The sequence below is a fragment of the Crotalus tigris genome, unplaced genomic scaffold (genome assembly GCF_016545835.1).
Source record: "Crotalus tigris isolate CLP2741 ecotype Arizona unplaced genomic scaffold, ASM1654583v1 scf7180000017800.2534000, whole genome shotgun sequence".
NCBI classification, from domain to species: domain Eukaryota; kingdom Metazoa; phylum Chordata; class Lepidosauria; order Squamata; family Viperidae; genus Crotalus; species Crotalus tigris.
Window position 1 is genome coordinate 217,253 of NW_024096645.1, and position 7,002 is coordinate 224,254.

At 38.6% G+C, this 7,002-nt stretch overlaps 1 long non-coding RNA gene across 1 annotated transcript; it reads left to right on the forward strand.

Moving 5' to 3' along the window:
* Positions 1 to 665: 665 nt before the first annotated feature.
* Positions 666 to 5,674, forward strand: LOC120307639. The gene is made up of 5 exons (XR_005556592.1): positions 666 to 792; positions 1,292 to 1,347; positions 1,716 to 1,857; positions 3,907 to 3,957; positions 5,545 to 5,674. It is a non-coding gene; the product is annotated as an uncharacterized LOC120307639 (long non-coding RNA).
* The last annotated feature ends 1,328 nt before the right edge of the window (positions 5,675 to 7,002 follow it).

The window sequence follows — 7,002 nt, forward strand, 5'->3', positions numbered from 1 at the left end:
GTGGATCGCGCGACTTCAGAAAACTGAATCATTTTAATAAACCATGGTTATGCAGCCACTGGGGGACCCGTTCCCGATAAAGGGCATAAGTATTCCACGGACCAACTGCAGTATTTTGTAGCTATAGAAAAACAAACAAGACGAACCATCCAACTGTATGATTGCCACATGCAAAATACGACGCACGTAGCGTATGGGAGCAGAGCTGTGTGACCCATAATAAACGGATTCTAGAGCTGATTGGTGACAGAACGCCTTACAGTACGATATATATACATATATTAATATTTGTTTTCTGAGGTTTTCGCGGGTATTTGTATGTAGGTCTGCTGCTCGAGGCACGAAGCTGAAAGCACCAGCCTGAAGATGACGAATGGGACTTCGTCGAAACGTCGCCAAGACACTTCCAATTTTACGTGGGAGAAAACCCAAACAACCAAAGACCTATATATTAATATATATACATTAATCCTTGGAGTTTGGCATTTTATATGCCACTCAAATAGGCGGGGCTGAAATACGACGACCTCATTGGAGAGGGAGGCGGGGCTTCTAGAATCTTGTGTATCAACCCGCCGAACGCGGGAACAGAGGATAAGTACCGTAGAAAGAAATGAATGGGGTGTTAGAAATGGATGGGACTTGAATGTCTCCAGTTGGCTTGCGCAGAAGTCAGGCGTTTGTGTACTCTTCTTAAACTTACTGTATTGTGATGAAAATAGAAGCGTTCTTTCTCTTTCTTCCTGATGTTCTCGAACGGCTCCATAATAATTTTTAGATGAGCGACATAATGTAAGTAAGCAAAAGTGCGGCAAAAGACTGGAAAAGGCATGGAATTAAAGGCACTTGCAAACTTAGTAGAAAGATTTGAATTAGCTGTCCTGTTTCCGACAGAGAGATGGAGTCGCAGTTTCTTTGTCCCGGGGTAATCTGCTTCTTGCCGTAACTAACTTGTGACTAATTCATTCAGTTTACATTCCATATCTTTGACCGGTTAAAAAGCCAGCCTCGAGGCAGCAAAATTAGACTTGATTTGAGGGGTTTTATTTCCTGCCTGTTCCATTAGTTGCTTGTGCGGAATAGTGGAAAATTTGAAATCTTTTCTATAAACGCTGATTTGTTACATTTTGGTTAATCCTAATAAATATAAATATATTTATTTCCCGATAGCAAACTTATATACGCGTTTTTAACTGCTGTATATTTGGTGATACGCCAAACTTTGAGCCAACAAAATAATGAGAGTTGAGCTACCTCAAAACTTTATATAGTTGTATTTTTTTTTCCTTAGGTATGTGACAAATGGATAAACTGTGATCTGTGGAAGAGTTAACCCATATTTTAGAGGTATATTCTATATGTTGTCAATTAATCCAATAAAGAATATTGATTTTATTTTCTACAAGGAGTTACAATTTGTAAAATCTTAGACCAGGGGTCTTCAAATTTGGCACTTTTAAGACTTGTGGACTTCAACTCCCAGAATTCCTCAGCCATCATGGCTGGTGATGAATTCTGGAAGTTGAAGTCCACAGGTTTTAAAGTTGCTAAGTTTGTAGACCCCTGACTTAGATGGCTTGTACTCCATTTATTGAGAGCCAGTTTGGTGTACATTGTAGTTAAGGTATCAGACTAGAGACCAGGACATTATCAGTTCTAGTCCGTTTTTAGGCACAAAGCTAGATGGTGACCTTGGACCTATCACTTTCTCTCAGCCCTAGGAAGGAAGCAATGGCAAACTTCTTACGAAAAACTTTGCCAAGAAAACTGCAGGACTTGTCTGGGCAGTCTCTGAGAATTGGACAGGATTGAACAGAAAAAATATATTAAGTGTGTTGCATCTTGTTTACATAAAAGGTAAATAAATATATATTATAAATACATCTCCCCTGGAAATAAGCTTCATCATACTCAGACTTGTAAGGCGACATCCTTGGGTTGTCCTACAAACTTGGATTGCTTCCCAAATGATAGTTAAGGGGGAACATAACTGAGATCTTACATTAAGATATAATTTCCATAACCACAAGTATTGAATCAACTAGGAATGGGTGGATTATCATTAAGTCAGATTATGGCTCATTATACTCAGTTATCATACATATACCTATGCAACAGACTTGCCATTTTATTTTGAACCCACAAAAAAGAACCTAAGTCTTTCTTTTTAGCCTTGAACTTCAGCACATGAAAACTAGATTTGCATATTACACTGAGCATGGTTTGTTGAAACATGATTTATTGAAGAAACCATAACTAGCAGAATTGGTTTATACTCCATTGTGTACAAATTACAAAGTCTATGTACATGCCGTTCATTAAATGTACATGCCGTTCATTAAAACCTAGGGCCCAAACAAACTGCATTCTAACTGAGTTCCTCAACACACTAGGCTAAAATATGTTCTGATACACTGGCCTAGTGCAGCGGAAAAACCCTGGATTACCATGTTGTACAAATATAGCCAGTAGCTCTGTGATGGATGACCCCAGTCTAAAAGTTTCTAAAGTAGATTGTTGTTTTAAGACGTCTTGACTTTTGAGACTTGTAGCTTAAGACAGGTTCATACCAACACATTAGGCTGATTATATGAGCAAATTTAGCAGGATTGCACATGGCTTGGTCACATGCAAATCCAGTCCCTGTAGTCAGTTTATCATTCAGTTTGTTGTGTGAACATAGGCAGTTCAGTTAATCTAATTAACTATGGATCAGTTAATCATGGGTTAGAGCATTCTGTAAATACAGCTCTAGAAAGTTGCTGTCTGGGCATTCATTTAAAAATAACATTTACTTGAGAACTGAAGCAGAAACTCATGTACAATGTAAACTATTTTTGTCTTGCTCAGATAACGTTCCAAGTTTGCATGTTCCTCGAAATACATAAATATTGCAAAATGTTCAAATGTGATTTATGCAAATAGTACAGGGAGAACAGTATTTAAATTAAAGTGCTAAGGTAAACATGCACACATATGAGAAATCAGCAACTCAAGAAACTTGGATGGTTTTTTTTTTTTGTAAAACATGATTTCATTCCATTAATTTATACATAGGCTTATAAGCACATGGAAAATGTTTAGAAAGTTGGCCAGAATCACAGGGATACTTGGTTCTTATGGGGAATCTTAGTCACCTCAAAGTCTTTATTTACTAATCTGATTTTACAAATTTATATGTCACTCACTCCAACATGGTGCTAGACACCATATGCAAACAGAAATATTTATAATTCTATAGTTACAAACCTGGATGTAAAACAAATTCTTGTTATCTTGCTGTAATCAGCAGAAGCAATATTTTAAAAAACAAACAAACAAGCAAATCAGTGCAAATATGTTTAAATTTGCTAATAGTGGAATTTGATTTTGTGCAAATGTTAAGTTACCGTTTCGCATTTTTAAAAGAAATATTCATTAGCAAAATGTACATGGACATGCCCATAATTAGCTTGAATGTTTTACATTTCCCTTATGAAAGTGCTTTAAAAGGAGTCCAAGCAGAAAAACAAAAATATAAATCCTTCATTTCCCTAGCAAATTACATGTGGCTTGACTGAGTGGCACATTATCATTCAACCAATGTAGCTCTAAAAAGTTATAAATGTTGGTATCCTTCTGCGTGGACTGCAAATAGAATTAGAATTTACAACTAGTTGACCTTTTATGCCTGATAAGGAAAGGCTTTCTAATTCACTTTACAAATACAAATCAGTCTGTATCTTCCAAAATTATACTGTAATTGCAGAAAGTTTCCACTGACCTACGTCTCAAGAACTTCATTTTCTGTAACTTTTTGGATAAAAGAATATTAATAAATTAGACAGACAGTTTTAAATGATATATTAAAAATAGAGTATGCCTATTGTAAATTGCCATATATAATCAATTACTTTTTCTACCAAGTGAACCAGTTTGATGAAGTGATTAAGGCACCAGACTAGAAACTGGGAGATGGTGAGTTCTATTGAATTCTTCAGAGGGATGGAGTATTATTTTGAGTTACTTATCTGTAGGAGGAGGGGCAAAAGACTCAAGATCAGGACTGTGGTCATGTGGTTATGGCCACCATGTTGACTCTTTTGACCCCCCCCCACAAGTAATTTTCTCTGGTATATGTGTACATTATACCAAGCCATGATTTGCTTAGCAATTGTTTATATCAATTACATTGGTGGAATTTGCACAGCATGCTAAATTATTGCAGAGGGCAGAAGGAATGGCCTTGAAGGACAGGAGGAAGAGCTGCTACCAAGGCAACAGTCAGATTAAAAGGGCCTGAGCCCAGGACAAGTTCATACGAAGATAAAGGGAGGGAGGGAGGGGAAAGCATATTCAGACTTGCAAGATGCTGTTACTCTAGCTGTTATAATAAACTATGGCATTAGTCTGGTCTACCCAGAAGGGCTAACAGTTGTACCCCGTGGTTTACAAATGACAACGACTAGGGTTGCAGAGTAATGTATGCCAAGTCAAAACCAAGCCAATCATGTTATAACTTACAGGCGGTTATGCCAGAGTGTTTCCTGCAGTCGGGGAGCCAGCAAAAAAGTATTGTATGTGAGCATAAAGGTTGCCTTCATCACCAGTCCTTACTCTGCCCTGATACCTATGGTAGATCCTTTAGCCTTATTTTGCCCCTTGTCAAATATCATCTGCCAGGAGAAGGAACAATCAGCAATCACTTCTCCTTACTTTGGGTGTGTAGGTGGGTTCATAGAAAAGCTGGTTTAACCACTTGTCAGTTTTCCCACCTACAGGTCACAGGTGTTATATGTCAGTTACCTGTCAGGCAACAATTGTGAAGAAGATGACCCTGCTCTTCTGAAAGGGCCTCAGTCTTTTGTCTAATTACATTAACATGGCTGATGCGTCACACATCAGGTGCAGACGAAGGCAGCAGAGTGAAAAGCTGGGAGTGCTTGAGAACAAGCAAACTCCATCCACAACTGGTGACGCAAGGGATTAGAAATGATGGCAACTATTGACAATGGCCAATAGCACTTGCAAAGGCATTGCTGGGAAAGGTGTGTCAAAAAAAAAAAATGAACAGCCACATCTTGACTTTTTTGATACACACACTCCTATACTTTTCCGCATGTTGTCCAAAGACAGCCAGAGGTTTGGCTTTTGAGTGAGCATTGTGGCATATTGTAACATTAACATTACCGCTCTCGTTAGGAATGATTTCAGAAGATGGATAAAAAAAGATCCCAAACAGGTTAAAAATGAAGTACCATTATAATGGCAGGAAAATATTTTTAAGGCTTCTGAAAAAGATGCATTTCTCAAACCTAAGTGAGCAAAAAAAAAAAAAACAGCCAGCCATACAAATATATATGTTCAGTAGCTACCAAAACTGAAGGCCTGATGAATATGGCCTAGGGCTTTGCTGGGTCTCTGAAGGGAGGCTATGCTGCAATTTTAAAAATCATTTCTTCCATTTTTTCCCCTAAAGATGCAATTACTCTTCTAAACTGCATTTTAAACCACTTTCCTTTTTCAGCAATTTACCGATTGTGGTATATTCATTTTTCTTTGCAGATGTTTTGGAAGCAGAAACATAGGAATGGCTGAAGTAAATGAATATGAAGAGTTCTTCATTTGAAGTGTTATGCACTAGGGCAGGGGTAGGCAACCTTGGCTCTTTTATGACTCGTGGACTTCAACTCCCAGAATTCCTGAGCTGGCTCAGGAATTCTGGGAGTTGAAGTCCACGAGTCATAAAAGAGCCAAGGTTGCCTACCCCTGCACTAGGGAATGCCCTGACACGTTCACAAATGCACAGGCTCTCATTCTTCACTCAAGCCTTCGTAAAATTGTTTTATATGTATATCATGTGCATAGTCTTTCCTTTCTTCTACTGGACAGAATAGTGAGACAGGCTCCAAGGCGGAATCATTTTGCAAAACTGGACAAATATGTCCTGACTGGATAGGGTCTGACTTTCAAACTAGGTTCGCATTACGGAAAATTCCTCTACTTTCATTAATGTTATTCATTAATGATGTTGCTGATCTACACCTTCCAGCAGCTCCTTTCAGCGTGGCCAGTAGTAAGACAGAGTGATGGCATTTTAATGGTGAAAGTCCCCATTTCTGTGCTAACACAGTACGCATAATCTCTAATGTTCGCCAATGAAGGGAGATCCCTCAGTCCAGTTTACAAATCAAAAGGATGTTTAGAGGGCTGGAACTGCAGAGCTCTTCTCTCTTCAAAGAGTCTGGTGCAAAGACAAAGGAAAAATTATATCTTTCCTTTTCTCTTTGCTAAAAATAGCTTTTGGGAATAGTTTGGGAATAATTTGTTGAAATCGAGGTATGAAGCTTTGGTAGACAATTATTTCACCTTGCCTGAACTACAGCACATGCTATAAGTTACCATGGAAATGCTACCAAAAATGGCCTTACTGTGATGAATCAGTCAAACCAGTGCTAAACTGCAAAGTATTCATAGAGGGCTCTGGGGACTTACATTTTGGTGTCTCCACTTCCTATTCATCTCACCAAAGAAGGATCATCTTGAGACCTTCTTCCAAGGCTTTCCTGAGACAAACTAACAAGTTCTCCAGTTATTAAGCTCTGTTTCTGAAATGTAAATTCAAGCAGCATAAAAAAAATCTCTCTGCCTACTGGAGTTACATCACCAACTATGAGCAGAGACTGAAACTACAGCAATTTGGTGTTCTGGATTGCTTGTTGTACTGCACCTCCATTCCACACTTAGACATGATATCTGGACTTTGAAGATGGAAACTATTCCGGAAGTCCTGGGGGTGATGGCTGTTTCTTCCGCTCACACCTAATTTCCTGCACTCTCCTCATTTGTATCCCTGATACCTACAGATCTGTTGGACGGACTTTCGTCTCCTCAACTAATGTCCTGGCTAAGAATTATGGGGATGTAAGTCCAACACCATTAGAATCCACTGGACTGAGGCATGATGCTCTGGGTCTTTGTTTACAACATTTGTCATAAAACATCTTTAAGTCTCAGTCTCAA